Source organism: Salarias fasciatus, chromosome 9, assembly GCF_902148845.1.
Source record: "Salarias fasciatus chromosome 9, fSalaFa1.1, whole genome shotgun sequence".
In the NCBI taxonomy this organism is placed as follows: domain Eukaryota; kingdom Metazoa; phylum Chordata; class Actinopteri; order Blenniiformes; family Blenniidae; genus Salarias; species Salarias fasciatus.
In genome coordinates, this window is record NC_043753.1 from 4,888,252 (window position 1) to 4,905,715 (window position 17,464).

The 17,464-nt window shown below is 42.8% G+C and overlaps 1 long non-coding RNA gene across 1 annotated transcript in view; it reads right to left on the reverse strand.

The window, feature by feature from the left end:
• LOC115393997 (uncharacterized) overlaps window positions 1-16,297 on the reverse strand; it is a 31,334-nt gene extending 15,037 nt beyond the window's left edge. The window contains exon 1 of the long non-coding RNA XR_003931994.1: window positions 16,240-16,297. This is a non-coding gene — a long non-coding RNA (uncharacterized LOC115393997). The remainder of the gene's footprint in view (window positions 1-16,239) is intronic.
• Between the last annotated feature and the right edge of the window lie 1,167 nt (window positions 16,298-17,464).

Consider the following 17,464-nt stretch of genomic DNA (forward strand, 5'->3'; position numbering starts at 1 on the left):
ATGTGGGCCACATCTGGGCCAAAACATCGTTGCTATCTGGGTATGCAGACCGAGTAATATTATTGATGTGGGAGTGGTAAGAGAGTGTACTATCAAGGACGACACCCAAGCTCTTGACCTGGGGGGAGGGAGGGACAGTCGAGTTGTGGATGGAAATGGAAAAACTGTTGGATTTGGAGAGAGTGGAGGGGGTGCCTACAAGGGGGACTTTGGTTTTAGAACTATTTAGTTTCAGGAAATTGAGAGTGAACCAAGAGTGAATTTCTTGTAGGCAGAGGGAGAGGGAGGCTGGAAGAAGTGATGAAGATGGCTTGGTAGAGAGGTAGAGCTGGGTGTCATCCGCGTAGCAGTGGAAATTTATATTGTGTCTACGGAAGATGTGACCAAGCGGGAGAATGTAAATGATGAAGAGAAGGGGACCCAGGACAGAACCCTGGGGCACGCCGGCAGAGACAGAGAAGGTGTTGGACTTATGAGATTTAAGTTGGCTGAATTGTGTGCGGTCAGAAAGATAGGAAGTGAACCAAGCGAGGGGTATTTGGGAGATGCCAATGGATGAAAGTCTGAGAAGCAGAGTGCTATGAGAAATGGTGTCGAATGCTGCTGAGAGATCAAGGAGGATGAGAATGGAAAGTAAACCAGAGTCTGAGGCTAAAAGGAGGTTGTTGGTGATTTTGAGGAGTGCTGTTTCAGTACTGTGTAGGGGATGGAAACCGGATTGAAACTGCTCGTAGATGTCATTGGTGATGAGATGATTGTGGAGTTGAGAGGCTACAGATTTTTCAAGGATTTTGGAGAGGAAGGGTAAATTGGAAATAGGACGAAAGTTATTGAAATTCGATGGGTCCAAGCCGGGTTTTTTCAGAATAGGGGTCACAGTAGCGGTTTTGAATGAGTGAGGGACAGTGCCAGAAATAAGAGAGGAATGAATGATGTTGGTGATGAGGGGAGCAAGTGAAGATAAGCAGGTTTTCACAAGAACTGTAGGGAGGGGGTCCAGCTGGCAGGTGGAGGGTTTGGCTTTAAGCATGAATTCAGAAATGACTTGAACTGAGGGGAGGACAAAGCTAGAAAATGGGGTTACGATGGGCAAGATGGGGATCGTAGAGACTCCAGAGACTGCAGTACCACATGCAGACAATTGCTGGTGGATATCAGAGATTTTGGAAACAAAAAAAGACATAAGGGAGTTACAGAAATCAGTAGATTGCATGTGCTGGGGGAGAGAGTCAGGGGGTTTTGTGATGTTGTTGAGAAGAGAGAACAGGGTTTTTGAGTTGTGTTGATTGGAGTGAATTAGACCAGAGTAGTAAGCAGATTTAGCTGAGGAAATATGGTCCTTATAAAGCATGACATGATTATTGTACATTTCTTTGTGTATAGTGAGTCCAGTTTTGTTGTACAGCCGTTCCAGCTGTCGACCTCGGGATTTGAGTTGACGGAGGGCAGGGGTGAACCAGGGTGAAGAGTGGGAGAAAGAGACGGATCTGGTTTTTAGTGGAGCATGACTGTTCAGGAGTGTATGGAGGCTATTGTTGTAGTGGGAGACCAGATCGTCAGGTGAGCTACTGACAAGTGTGTTTGGGAACTTATTAATGTCTGAAGAAAAGGTGTCAACATTTATGTTTTTGATATTGCGGAATGATATGGTACGGGGGAGGATAACTTTGGATAAAGAGAGGCTAGTATTGAAAGTAATTAACATGTGATCAGAATATGGCAGCGTGTGAGGCGTAAAGTCAGAAGGAGTGATACCAGAGCAGCAGACTAAATCCAGAGTATGACCTTTACAGTGGGTTGGGAAGTTAATGTATTGCTGCAAACCAAAACTTTCTAAACAGGATGAAAAATCTTTAGAAAGAGGATTTGTGGTATTGTCCATATGAATATTGAAATCACCTAAAATAAAAACATACTTGCATACATTAAAAAACATATGGACTTGCTTACACATTTTATTCCTTTTCATATCGGATAAATGCATTTTCTTTATATTTGCATTTAAATTGATTAATGGTTGAACAGCATTTTAATGTCCTGTCTAATGAATTCCACTTTGTGACACCAATCACTGAGACAGACATGTCTTTGAGAGTTGTCCTTACACCTCTAGGTTTAAAGTCCAAGTTTCTTCTACTTGATTCACTGTTTAATGTAAAAAATATTTGCAATTGATGAGGTAACAGATACTGCTTTGCCTTATACATAACCATTAATGTTTGTAAATCAACTAAATCCTTTAATTTTAATAATCCTGACTTCAGAAACAGTTTTGTGGTGTGCTCTCTTGGAGCTACTTTATTAATTATTCTGATGGCCCTTTTTAACTGAGTTCTCGGAGTTTTTAAGCAATATAGTATTGGCTCATAACAAGATTCTTATAGGTGACTTTAACATCCATGTGGATGATTCTAGTGACAGTTTGAGTAATGCGTTTATTGCAGCATTAGATAGCATTGGTTTCACTCAAAATGTTGATGAATCCACTCATAGTCACAAGCACACCCTGGATCTGGTCTTAACATATGGGATAGAGGTCAGTGACCTAAATGTTCTCCCTCAGAACCCCATACTCTCAGACCATTTTTTAATTACTTTTCAGGTTTTGATTGAAGACTACTCTGCTCAAAAGATAAAATTCAGCTGATACGGACATTATCTGAAAAATCTGTGGCTCGGAACAAAGAAATGATCCAGCCTGCATTTGCTGCATTATCTTGTGAACTCACAGAAATGAGCTTACTGACTAGTTGACAGTGCTATGCACTCACTAAAATCTGCCCTTGACGTAGTGGCTCCGTTGCAGATGAAAACCAATCGACCCAGGCGCGTTGCTCCATGGTTTAATTCTGAAACCCGTGTTCTCAAACAAAAAACTCGGCAATTAGAAAGACTGTGGCATAAATCTAAATCGGAACAATCTCTGAAGGCTTGGAAATGTAGCTTGCTAAGCTATAAACAAACTCTTTTTAAAGCCAAGACATTATATTACTCTTGTTTAATAGAAATAAACAAAAATAACCCTCGGTTTCTGTTCAACACTGTAGCCAGACTGAAAAACAGTCATACTGTAGTGGAACCAGTAATCCCAGAATCTTTAAACTGCCATGATTTCCTGAAATTCTGTAATGATAAAATCATAACCAACAGAGGTAAAATCAATGAAGAGCTTTCCTCAGATCAAGCTCAGGGAATCCAGCCACTGCCTCCACCTGAAATACCTGAAATACTAGATAGTTTCTCACCAGTAAATGAGGCTGAGATTACTTCGATTGTAATGTCTTCTAAAACCTTGACCTGTCTCCTAGATCCAATTCCAACTAAGATTTTCAAAGATATTCTTCCAGTTATTTTAAATACAATCTTAACTGTAATAAATACATCTCTAGAAATTGACTATGAGCCACAGTCATTTAAATTCGCAGTAATCAAACCACTGCTGAAAAAACCTAATCTTGATCCTGATATTCTCGCCAACTACAGACCAATATCAAATCTGCCTTTTATTTCAAAAGTTCTGGAAAAAGTCGTGGTTAAACAGCTTTACCGCCACCTACAGGACAATAGTTTATTTGAGAAATTTCAGTCAGGATACAGAGCTTATCACAGCACTGAGACTGCGTTAGTTAAAGTCACTAATGACTTGCTGTTGGCGGCTGACGCAGGTCGAGTCTCAATCCCGGTTCTGTTAGACCTCAGCGCAGCTTTTGATACAATTGACCACAATATTCTCCTGCAGAGGTTAGAATGTGAGGTTGGCATCAGAGGAAAAGCCCTCTGCTGGTTCAAATCCTATTTATCCAATAGGTTCCAATTTGTTCACGTTAACCAACAGTCCTCACTGTGCTCCCAGGTCAGTTATGGAGTTCCTCAAGGGTCCATGCTCGGGCCAATTTTATTTCTGTTATATATGCTTCCTTTAGGGAACATGATTAGAAGTCACAATATCAATTTTCATTGCTATGCAGATGACACATGTGATGCCCACCAGTGTGTGCCCACTTGTGTTAATATATTTTTGTGTTTATTTGAGTTTTTCTCATTGATGTGTTTATTATTTTGTGAAAAAGACCTATAAAAGGTATGATCTGTGAAACTGACATGTAGTCGCAGCACTCCAACCAGTAGGAGGCACTGTGAGCCTGTGGTATCTGTCACCTCACCCTCCGGTTCACTCTCATAGCTGCATGATCCGGAGAAGGAGAAGCCACGGCTCCCGTGTGATCACTTCGTCTTTATCATTTCAGGTATGAAACATGATCAAAAACTAGTGAAAGTGTCCATTAGACTTGTAAATATTTTGAGTTTGGTTTGGGCGAGATGCAATTGACTCAGATGATCAGTAGAGTGCTTAATCTTGTGTTTTTGGGACCACATGTCAGCCAGAAGTGACAAAGATGGCGGTGTGGCACGCAGATAGAGTTAAAAGACATCTTTATATTTCTTTATATGGGCAGCACGACTCATTTCTGTTGGGTAAAGAGTGTTTTTCATGATTTGACTGGCTCCATGACATGATTTCATAAAGTTTAATCGGTGTGCATTTAAAGAAACTGTTAAAAAGAGGTTAAATAGTAAAATGTTGATTAAAAAGAAGCAAATTCATGTTGTTGTAAAGATGATTTGGTTAAAAAGTTTGAAAGTTGTCTATTTACATGATTCTGTTTTGCACAAGTCCATGAGAATACTTTACAGTATTTAAATGAGATGCATATCAAGTGCATTATGCTACCATGATATTATTTGGCGTGGATTTTGGATGAATGACTGAAAGATGTGACAGATTTGTTTATGATATGCAAAAGAAATGGGTTAAGAGAAACACATGTTTTGTGAATGTTTGAAGATGTCTTCAGAGATTAAAAGAAACAGTGATTTGCTGTTACCTTTGAAAATGGACAATGTCAATGAATAGTAAATAGAATGACATGTTTAATAAAGATAGCTGCATGATCCGGAGAAGGAGAAGCCACGGCTCCCGTGTGATCACTTCGTCTTTATCATTTCAGCAACATATAACTGCCCACGGGAGCCGCAGCCCGGTACCCGTAACAGTTTATTGGGGGCTCGTCCGGGATCACTTCCACTGCCATGACGGAAGCTGATCCAGTGATATGGAAACCTTGGACCAGAAGCAATGTGATGCTACCAACAGCATGCCACCTGTGAAGAAGGAAGAGTGAACGTGGTGTTGTGCTGACGTCGCCATTCGTCGAGGACAGAGGCAGAGATCGGTTCCAGAACTCCAGAACTGCGTGACCAGGTGTGGGAGATAGAGAAGCAGCCATGGCGGATGGTGACAGGAAGAAGTTGGTGTGGATCATCAAGAAGAACCTGCTTGCCCTACCGCCAGATGAACTGTTCGAGATCGCCACAACGCTGGGTCCAGTGCCAGGATGGGACAAAGCCAGGCTGTCATTAGAGGATGAAGAGGCGAGTTTTGAGTACATCACCAGCTATATGCAGAGTAAGCTTTTGCTAGAGTCTGAGGATACAGGTATTGCTCACTTGTTATATTTGAAAGATCAGATTGAAGAGGCTATGCAGAAACACAGGTCTGATTTGCAAACACATGCACCAAGTGGTGGTGTTCCCCCTGGTTCTTTTCCAGACAAACATGTTGATGATGTAAGTGAGGAAGAAAATCAAGTTGATGCTTCTGCCAATCCAGTTGTACATGATGATGATGGGGATAGTGATTGTGAAAATGCTAATGCTACTAGACACCCCTCAGCTACAGTTAAGGATGTGTGTGATACTGAGGTACAGAAAATGCTTGCAAGTTATCAAGAGCTAGGTCAGAAAATCAGGCAGTACATTCCCCCACAAACATTGCAGTCCACTTCTCAGTCATCTACAAGACCACAATACAAATCAAACAGCAACAGTCAAAAAGAGCATTCCACACCCATGACCCATGACAAAATGGTCTCCTTAAGAGAGCTTTCTTACCTCCATCGCAGAGAGTTTAAGATTTTGGGGGGTCAGATTGGAGATCAAGGGTCAGACATAACCTACAACAATGTATGCCGCCAGATTGAGGAAGGAGTAAAGGAGCAGTTCAGTGAAGCAGAAATTGTGAGGGCTGTCCTAAGAGCAATCAAACCTGGGAACTTCAAGGACATGTTAATGAATAAGGATGACTTAACGGTTGGAGAGCTCAAAGGCTTCCTCCATTCCCACCTTGGTGAGCAGAGCAACATGGAACTTTTCCAAGAACTCATGTGTACTAAACAGAAGGACAGTGAAACACCGCAACAATTCCTGTACAGAGTCATTGGACTTAAACAAAAGATCTTGCTGGCTTCAAAACGTGATGACACAGATGTAAAGTATAATGCAAGTACAGTGCAAGATATTTTTCTTCACACTGTGTATCAAGGGCTTGCACACAAGTATGATGATGTCCGCCGAGATCTCAAATCATTGCTTGCAGATCCCAATGTAACAGATGAAGCCATCCTAAAGCAAATGAAGAGAATAATAAGTGACGAAAATGAAAGACAGAGACGCTTAGGTTCAGCCACCCGTCACAAACCAACAAATGTGCACAGTGCTCAGGTTGAAGTAAACGCTGCTCAGGCTCTCAATGTGAAAGAGGAAAATGTTGGAAAAAAAAACAAAGACAGATGTGATTCAGGAGTTAACAGAGAAAGTTGAGAAACTTACCAATCTTGTCGAACTCATGCAACAGTCAATACACACCCAAAAATCAGAGCAAGCCAGTCACCCAAGAAGAAGCAAAATGGATGGCAGAAAAGAGAGACCCTATGGCTGTGATAAATGTGTCGAGCTGAATCTGCCTGACTGTACTCACTGTTTTTGTTGTGGTGGAGATGGCCACCGAGCAGTTGGTTGTCTGAAGAATCCGAAGCACCAGGGAAACTCTCGCCGGTCTCTGCCAGGGGACGGACAGTGACCGGGTCCCTGCAGTCCCAAACCAACACCTGCCATTATGGTGAGTCTGACAAAACAAGTGTGGCAACACTTAACATCAAGGACAAAGACAATGTGACAGAGAGTCAAAGACAGACAAAACGGACATCCAGTGAAACGTCTCATGCCCTCCCGAGCAGTAAAGGTGAAAGACTAGCTAAACTTATTGGGAGAAAAGCTCTCACTGAATGTAATCTGAATGGTCTAGCGATCACTGCTTTGCTGGATACTGGAGCCCAAGTGAGCATGATCGATCGAGAATGGAAAAATAAATATCTCCCTGACACTACTGTTAACCCACTCAGTGAGATTGTTGATGATGAAGAGGAGTTGAAAGTGTATGCAGTCAATGGCGACACCATCCCATTTGACGGCTGGGTTGCATTAACAGTCAACTTAAAGGGGAATGAAAACCCAGAATTGTCAATCACTGTGCCTTTTCTTGTGAGTAGTCTGACTCTGGAAAGACCATTGCTTGGTTTTAATGTACTGGAGGAGATGATCCAAGAACAATCTCAAAAACTAATCCCCATGCTCATCACTCTGCTCTGTAATGCCATGTCGTTACCAGAAGAGACAGCAGAGCTCCTCGTACACTTCATCCAGGCCAGTGAACCTCCCATGCAATGTGGGCGTATCCGAACACACAAACAAGACACTGTGATTCCAGCAGGCCAAGTAACCTGGGTCAAGTGCCACGTTCCACCCCACCTTGATTTGGCTGACTCAGTCTTTTTGTTTGAACCTGACGACAGTAATGTGCAGTTAGCAGAGCTGAATGTCAGTGAGGGACTACTAGAAATACAGAATCCAAAGAGACCGTATGTGACCCTCCCTGTCAGTAACCAAACAAAACACCCAATCACTCTACCAAGAATGACGGCTCTTGGTGTCATTCAAAGTGTTGGCAAAGTGATCCCATGTGATCAATCTGACATGCCCAAGCCCAAAGTGACTGTAAACAGTGCTGTTTTAAATCCTGAAAGCCCAGAAGCATCTCCCTGGCAGCCAAATGTTGACCTCAGCCACCTTGATGAGGAGCAAAGGGCAGTAGTTAAAAAAATGCTTTGTGAGGAATCGGGAGCTTTTGCGCGTGATGAAAATGATATTGGGTGCATACCGAGCTTGCAGATGTCAATCACTCTTCAGGATGGAATACCTGTACAAAGAACATATGCTTCTATTCCAAAGCCGCTCTTCAAAGAAGTTAAAGAGTACATACAGGAACTGCTGCTCAGAGGCTGGATAACAAAATCAACATCCCCGTATGCTGCACCGGTGGTCTGCGTCAGAAAAAAAGATGGCAGTCTACGACTGTGCGTTGATTATCGCCTCCTGAATAACAAGACTGTCCCTGATCGACATCCGCTGCCCAGGATACAGGACCTGACGGACACCCTTGGGGGAAATGCATGGTTTAGTATCCTGGACCAAGGCAAAGCCTATCATCAGGGTTTTGTAGCTGAGAGTTCGCGCAAGTTCACTGCCTTCATTACGCCGTGGGGCCTCTATGAATGGGTCCGTATCCCATTTGGTGTCTCAAATGCCCCAGCTGCATTCCAACGAAGCATGGAGGAGATGCTTGGACCCCTCAGAGATGAATGTTGTATCCCATATCTTGACGACGTGCTCTGTTTTGCTAAAACCTTCGATGAACATGTTGAAGCTGTCCGAAAAGTTTTGCAGGCTCTGCAGCAGCATGGAGTGAAACTGAGACCGGATAAATGTGAGCTCTTCAGACATGAAGTCAGATATGTAGGCCGTCTCGTATCTGCTGAAGGAGTAAAAATAGATCCACGTGACATGGAAGCAGTACAAACCTTGACAAAGAAGAAACCGCAGACAGTTGGAGAGGTGAGAAAACTGATTGGTTTCCTGAGCTATTACCGCTCATACATCCAGGATTTTTCTCGAATTGCAAGACCAATCTATGAGCTTCTTCAGAGTAAACCAGGAAAACCCCAGTTCTCTACAAAAGGTCGAAATGCCAAACATCCACAGCTGTCTTCCAAAGAGTTGGTGAACTGGGATGTTGAACATCAGGATGCCCTTGAACAACTTGTTGCTCTCCTGACAAATCCACCTGTTTTGGCATATCCAGACTTTAACCTCCCCTTCACGCTGCATACAGACGCATCAGACCAGGGCCTAGGAGCAGTTCTATATCAGCGCCAGAATGGAAAACTGAGAGTTATCGGATATGGCTCAAGGACACTCACACCAGCCGAACGAAATTACCATCTACACAGTGGGAAGCTGGAGTTTCTTGCATTGAAATGGGCGGTGTGTGAGAAATTCCGAGATTACCTGTACTATGCTCCACACTTCACCGTTTACACCGACAACAACCCTCTGACTTATGTCATGAGCACAGCGAAGTTAAATGCAGTGGGTCATAGATGGGTGGGTGAGCTCTCAGATTTTCACTTCGACATCAGATACAGGCCTGGAAAAGCAAATGTGGACGCTGACACACTGTCCCGCCTTCCCCTCGATCTGGAGAAATATGAAAGTGTGTGTACAGAAAAACTCTCTGATGAGGTAGTGCATGCGACATGGGATGGAAGTCAGGCAGCAGAGCATAAAGACATGGCCTGGGTCGCAGCTCTCAACACCACCTCCTCAGACATGTCCTTACAGCCACACACCAATCTACCAACCATCAGCCATGAAGATCTTGTGAAAGCCCAAAAAGAGGATCAAGCAATAAATCAGATAAGAGAGTTAAAGGCGTCAAACACAAAACTAACAGATGAAACAAGAAAAAGTGTGAGTGGAGCAACCCGAAAGCTGCTACATGAGTGGAACAGGTTGTATCTTGACAATGATCTCCTTTACCGAAGAACAAATGAGCACAAGCAATTGGTCCTCCCTACCAAATACAGAACACTCGCTCTGAAGTATTTGCACAATGAGATGGGTCATGTTGGCACAGAGAGGGTGCTACATCTGGCAAGAAAGAGATTCTATTGGCCCTTTATGTCAAAGGAAATAGAAGATTATGTCACTCGAAAATGTCCATGCATTAAAGCCAAAAAGCCTGCCACACATGTCCGTGCTCCGATGGGGAGTATCACATCTAGTTTTCCCTTGGAACTAGTATGTATTGATTACTTGCATTTGGAAACCAGTGTTGGAGGTTATGAATATATTTTGGTGGTGCTTGATCATTTCACTAGGTTTGCCCAGGCGTACCCCACTAAGAACAAGAGTGGAAAGACAGCTGCAGAGCTCGTGTTCAGTGACTTTATTCCTCGGTTCGGATATCCCTCCAGATTGCATCACGATCAAGGTCGTGAATTTGAAAATAAACTGTTTCAAACGTTGCAGCGACTATCTGGAGTTGGTCACTCAAGGACAACGCCATACCACCCACAGAGCAATCCGGCAGAACGATTGAACCGCACCATACTACAGATGTTGAGAACATTGACTGACAGTGAGAAGCTGCGGTGGAAGGATCACCTCCCGCATGTTGTCCAAGCGTACAATTGTACTCGACATGAATCGACTGGCTACTCACCTTTTTTTCTACTCTACGGCCGTCATCCGCATCTCCCAGTCGACCTGCTATTTGGATTAACTGAAGAAAAGGAATCATACTCACCGAAAGGGTATGCAGAAAGATGGGCTAAAAGAATGTCAGAAGCTTACCAGATTGCCAGTGAAAACAGCCGAAAATCAAGTGCAAGAGGGAAAGTAACTTACGACAAACAAACCAAAGGAGTGATGTTGCAACCCAGAGACAGAGTTCTAGTCAGGAACCTCAGTGAACGTGGAGGTCCAGGCAAAATAAGATCATACTGGGAGAAGACAGTTTACAAAGTCAAGAAACAGATTGCCGAGAACCCAGTGTACATAGTCTGTCCTGAAACTGGAGATCATAGCAAAACTCGAACACTCCACCGCAACCTCCTTTTGCTGGTAAATGACCTACCTGTCGAAGTTACTCCAACAACACCTGAAAAGAGAGAAAAGTACAAACAACGACGAAGAAAACAGTCAGAAACTCAAAAGGAAGCAGATGAAAGTGAAAACACTGACTCAGATGATGACTGCCCTTCAGGTTATTGGTTGAGAATACCAATAGAGAGGATGGAGAATACCCATGAACAATCTACTCAGAGGAATCCAACTGAAAACCCTGGAACAGACGTGGATGTTTCAGAACAGGAGAAAAGAGAAAGTCGCATTGTACCTGAGTACATACCTGACAGCATTGTACCTGAGTACATACCTGACACTACTCCATTACCAACTGAAAGTCAGACTAAACAGGATGATGATCGAAACTTACAAGACATCAGTATTGAAGAAGACGGAGTTGATGAACACTCAGATCCTGACACAGAGAATCGACCCCCTGCTGAACATACACAGCCTGCATTGAGAAAGTCTACACGTGACAGAAAACCAAAACAGTTCTTCACGTATGAAACACTTGGTGAACCGTCAGTGCAGTCAGGCGTCAGTGTCAACTCCGCAACTGCTCATACAGTGCCATACCCAGTGTTTGCAATGATACCTCACCACACTTCACTTACACATTCACTCACACCACAGATGTCACCAATCTGTGTCCCAAACTCTCATCATATTTGGTACAATCAGACACCACACATACCATATCCACCAGCCACATACATTCCACCCACGATGTTTTGTTATTAAGTCAGGAGTAAGTAATTGAAAGAGTTGGGTCAATAAATATTTGGGTTTAAAGAGTTTTATGAGTATTTTGAAATGTCAGGAGCCATTTTTATTTTGTCAGGGAGCGTGTGATGCCCACCAGTGTGTGCCCACTTGTGTTAATATATTTTTGTGTTTATTTGAGTTTTTCTCATTGATGTGTTTATTATTTTGTGAAAAAGACCTATAAAAGGTATGATCTGTGAAACTGACATGTAGTCGCAGCACTCCAACCAGTAGGAGGCACTGTGAGCCTGTGGTATCTGTCACCTCACCCTCCGGTTCACTCTCATAGCTGCATGATCCGGAGAAGGAGAAGCCACGGCTCCCGTGTGATCACTTCGTCTTTATCATTTCAGGTATGAAACATGATCAAAAACTAGTGAAAGTGTCCATAAGACTTGTAAATATTTTGAGTTTGGTTTGGGCGAGATGCAATTGACTCAGATGATCAGTAGAGTGCTTAATCTTGTGTTTTTGGGACCACATGTCAGCCAGAAGTGACAAAGATGGCGGTGTGGCACGCAGATAGAGTTAAAAGACATCTTTATATTTCTTTATATGGGCAGCACGACTCATTTCTGTTGGGTAAAGAGTGTTTTTCATGATTTGACTGGCTCCATGACATGATTTCATAAAGTTTAATCGGTGTGCATTTAAAGAAACTGTTAAAAAGAGGTTAAATAGTAAAATGTTGATTAAAAAGAAGCAAATTCATGTTGTTGTAAAGATGATTTGGTTAAAAAGTTTGAAAGTTGTCTATTTACATGATTCTGTTTTGCACAAGTCCATGAGAATACTTTACAGTATTTAAATGAGATGCATATCAAGTGCATTATGCTACCATGATATTATTTGGCGTGGATTTTGGATGAATGACTGAAAGATGTGACAGATTTGTTTATGATATGCAAAAGAAATGGGTTAAGAGAAACACATGTTTTGTGAATGTTTGAAGATGTCTTCAGAGATTAAAAGAAACAGTGATTTGCTGTTACCTTTGAAAATGGACAATGTCAATGAATAGTAAATAGAATGACATGTTTAATAAAGATAGCTGCATGATCCGGAGAAGGAGAAGCCACGGCTCCCGTGTGATCACTTCGTCTTTATCATTTCAGCAACATATAACTGCCCACGGGAGCCGCAGCCCGGTACCCGTAACACACACAATTGTATTTATCTATGAAACCTGATCAAACTAATCAAATAGACAGACTCAATGACTGTATCAGAGAAATTAAAACCTGGATGACTACGAACTATCTTCGTCTTAAAGGTGAAATACAACATTTTCTCGAAAAGACGAAGCCTCACGTCTGTTACTCACTTTTTGAACAACGCGCATGCGCCAGACCATCCGCCCGGCTCTCCTGCTTCTCCCAGAAAACGCGGAAGTGTACGAGCGCGATCTCTTCTTCTCCGGCGTGCACGGCTCTGTACAGTTTCTGCGATCCGCCTCGCTCATAAATAAAGCTTTTTTTTTCCAGAAACAGCTACAGTTTCATTATGTCAGACTCGCCATCGGTAAGTACGAGCTCAGAAGCTCACCGGCTACATAAACACTCTGAATGCGCATGCGCAAAAGGGAGAAGCTGATTGGGCGCAAGCACGTAGAACCGCCTTACGAAAGCAGCTCGTCAGAATGATTAACAAACAGACCCACCAATTATTTAGGTGATCCACCCGGAAATCAAAATGTTGTATTACACCTTTAATCCTGGCAAAACAGAGGTCATTATACTAGGCCCCCATAAACTGAGAGAGTGTCTATCTGAACAGATTATCACCTGAGATAACGTCACTGTATCCTCCTCCTCTACTGTGAGGAACCTCGGGGTCTTATCTGACCAGGATATCTAATTTAAAACACATATCAACCTGGCTTGTAAAACAGCACATTTCCACTTGCGCAACATAGCTAAAATAAGAAACATTCTACCTGGAAGCGATGCAGAAAAACTCATCCATGCATTTGTTTCTACTAGATTGGACTACTGCAACTCCCTTCTTGCAGCCTGCCCAAAAAGTGCATTAAAAAACTTTCAGTTGGTTCAAAATGCGGCCGCCAGATTATTAACCGGAACTAGAAGAGGCGAACACATTACTCCCGTTCTAAAATCTCTTCACTGGCTTCCAGTCGAGTTTAGAGTTAGATTTAAAGTCCTTCTCCTCACTTACAAAATCCTAAATGGGACGGCTCCAACCTATCTCCAAGATGCCTTAACGCCTTATCAACCAATCAGAGCACTTCGCTCTCAAAATGCAGGGTTACTGGTGACTCCTAGAGTCTCTAAATGGACACTAGGTGGAAGAGCCTTTAGCTATCAGGCACCGTTTTTATGGAACCAGCTTCCAAGTGGTGTCAAAGAGGCAGACAGTCTCCACATTTAAGGTGAGGCTCAAGACATTTCTCTTCGATGCAGCCTATGATCAGGTCAGCTAGGGACTCTAAACTACACTAAACTAAACTAACCTATCTAAACTATACTAACTAAATACTAGTTTAAATACTAAACTATCCACAAAGCTGCCCTAGGAGCTAGAATGCTGTGGGAAGTACGGTGCACTGAGCCCTATCCTCTAATGTCTGAATGTTATTCCCTTCAGTCCATTCATTGCTTTTCACCTGTTGTCCCCCCCTTCGAGGGGGAGTCTTCTTGAGTTGCAGTTGCTGACTCCATTATTACGAGGGCCTACGAACAAGCTCCGGCCGGACCGGGAGGACACTCCTGTCGGTCCTGCCCGTGGACTGGCTTCGGTTCTACTTCTGGGATCCGTGCTTCTTGTGCTGGACCGTCCAACGGACTGTACTCAACATTGTCCTAGGCTTTACTTCTTATTGTCTCATGCTAGCTGTTGCCAAAGCTGTCCTTCCCTGGGAGAGGGATCCCTCCCTACTGTGGTTCTCCCCAAGATTTCTTTTCCCACTGGGTTTTTGGAGTTTTTTCTTGCCGGATGTGAGGGTCTAAGGCGGTGGTTGCTTCATTTTGTCTCGTAACTGTGAATTTGACAAATTAAAATTATGCTTATTCACTGTTTTTATTGTGTTGACATTGTGACATTGCTTGGTTCGGTGGTTGACGAGCTATTGTGGACTGTTCATGCCACCATGTTTTTTGGTCTGATGTCAACATTCTCACTCTGTTCTGTCTGTGGACTGTTTATATGGACACTACACTGTGATTCATTGTTATTATCAAAGTCATTATCGATATTTGACATTTTTACCAATCAATGAAACATCTTGAAGCCCTCTGAGGCAACTGTTGTTGTGATACTGGGTATACAAAAATAAATTGATTGATTGATTGATTGAAAAAGGTTTGGGGGCCGCTGTGCTGCAGGGCATGTAGCACCACCAGATAGAGGAAGTGGATGAAATCAAGAAGATCTGCCAATGGAGAGAAAATACTGGACTGAGAAAACATGGAGGCTCTGATCACGGCAGCACAAGAACACACACTGAGCTGAAGGTTCATTAGTCTTGGAACTTGCTACTTCCTGTTCATGAGAGCACTTTTTTCTGGTGAGCGTTATTTATTTATAGTCAGAAAACATGAAGTGCTTTTAGCTGAAATGTCCCCGTATTGGAAACAGAGTGAACAGGAAGGAGATTTAACCCCAACTCTGCCTTCACTCTCAATCACAACAACCGACGAATCGTTTTATTGTGACATCTAACGGTAAGTCCATGATTATTGTTTATTCAGTGTTGAGATCCAGATGGTGACTCCCTCTGGTTTTCTCTCTGTGATGTTTATTAATCTGTCATTAGAACGACTGAACCAAATCTTTCTTTCAGTGAAGGTTTCAGTATTTGGCAGCAGGAGTTTGTGGTCTCAGTGTGTGAGGCTGAAATGAAAACCTGCTGTGTGTTTTGCTTGGAACTGATCTGTTCGTCCCTGTCAATGACCAAAATGTCTGAAGGGTTCCAGTCAGTGGTGTGTTTGAGTTTCACACTTGTAAAACGTTCATCTTTATCACTTCGGTAGAATTTCAGGTGTCTTGTTAAATTGCAAAACTTTCCCTGTATGTGCGTGGTTGCTACGTGCACGGTGCAGTGCACACGTATTGTCAGTGTTACAGTGGAAAATAAACCACAGATCCCTAAACTCCCCAGCATCTCCACTGAGAGACGGAACTTCCAACAAAAAAACCTCTGGCACCGCCACTGTTTCTGTCCCTGAGAAAATGTTAAAACTGACATGAATTTAAACCCTGTTGCACCAAATTCAGCAAATAACAAAACATGCATAAAATTCAAGCTTTGAATCACTTCGGACCAAATATTCATCAGTCTTCATTGCTGCAGTCACAGATTAACTTTTGTTCCATGTTTTACGGCCTGCAGATAAAGAAGTGTGCAGTTATAAACGTTTTACTTTATCAACATGCAGCTGAACTTTGAACTCAGTCTCACCTCCAGAAGCACATTTTAATGGTTGTGTCTGTTCAAAGGTTCCAGACCAGCCTCACCATGAACGCCTGCTCCATGAGCTCGGTGATCATGCAGTGTGGAGACGTTCACACTGAGAGAAGCTCACTTTGAGCCAACAGAAACACTGAGAGCTGCATCTCTTCTTGTGTTTGGTGTCTTTGTGGATTCTGTACCTGGACTCTGCAGGAGCAGCTGGCGTCTCGTCCCTGTCCACAGACTCTGCTCTGTCCTCCTCTTCACCCACATCACTCATCTTCAGTCAGGCTGAGAGAGAATCAGGACAAACCTGTTCAAGAGGCACAGATCATTTCTTTTGACGTCCACGGAGAAAAAACTCAGTCACTCTTTGACATTAGAAGACAAAAACTGGACAAACTCTCACCTGGTTCTCCTCCTCTGACACCGCTGACTGGAAGTCGTCCTCTGGACTTCTTGGTTTCCTGGTTGGACTCTTGTCCTCAGAGACATAATTGTACCTGGATCACCTGAACACAGCTGCTCCTCCTCCTTTATGCTGACAGGAAATCTGAGACGTGTCCTCCAGTTCTCTGACTGAGGCTGGACTTTAAGGCTAAAGATTAACTTTTTGAAAACTTCCAGAGTCCAACTCCACCAACGGGGACTCTGCTCCTGGTTTATTGTTGCTACTTTATTCCTTTATTGTTTTATCTTTTTCAATAAAGACAATAAATGAAGTAGAGTTGAGACTGTGTCTCCTGTCTGTGCAGCTCAGCCTCCATCTGATATACGTTGTTAATATTTAGGTAAATTTGTGCAATAACTGATAGAATCTTGTTGTCATGTTCAGCAGTGGCAGAGCAGAATAACTGTGACAACTTCTTTACCTCACAGGCCCTCAGCCTGCAGCTGCTGATAAGAAAGCAGTGCATGATGGGAACAGTACAGAAGAATAAACCTTTTTAATCACAATATGAAGGTGTTGATCATCTTGACAATAAACACTGATTTTGCTGAACAGATATAAACATAAAGTTTAATGCAATGAATCTGTGTGAATGAAACAGTGAAATGTTTTAGGAATGAAAGTGTGTGATGATTATTATCATCAAAGGATTCAGAAACAGCTTCCTCACTAACTTTGATAGAAACCACAGTGACATTAGTGAAATAAAAAAATACAAAGTCTAAATGATTCCTATTTCTCTACTCAATACTTTTTTACTCTCAGTACTGTAAATACCTCATAATAGTTGCATTAGTATCACACAAAGAAGCTCACTCTGTGCTTCACTGCTCTTTGGTCCTCATTGTTCGAGGCTAAACTGACCTTTTTCGACTCCCGACTTCATGAAAGAAGTTTAAAAAATGCCCAGCAGGAGTCGCGCTGTGTGGATTTCCTCATCACTCCCTGTTCCTGCTCAATGTCTCCATCAATAG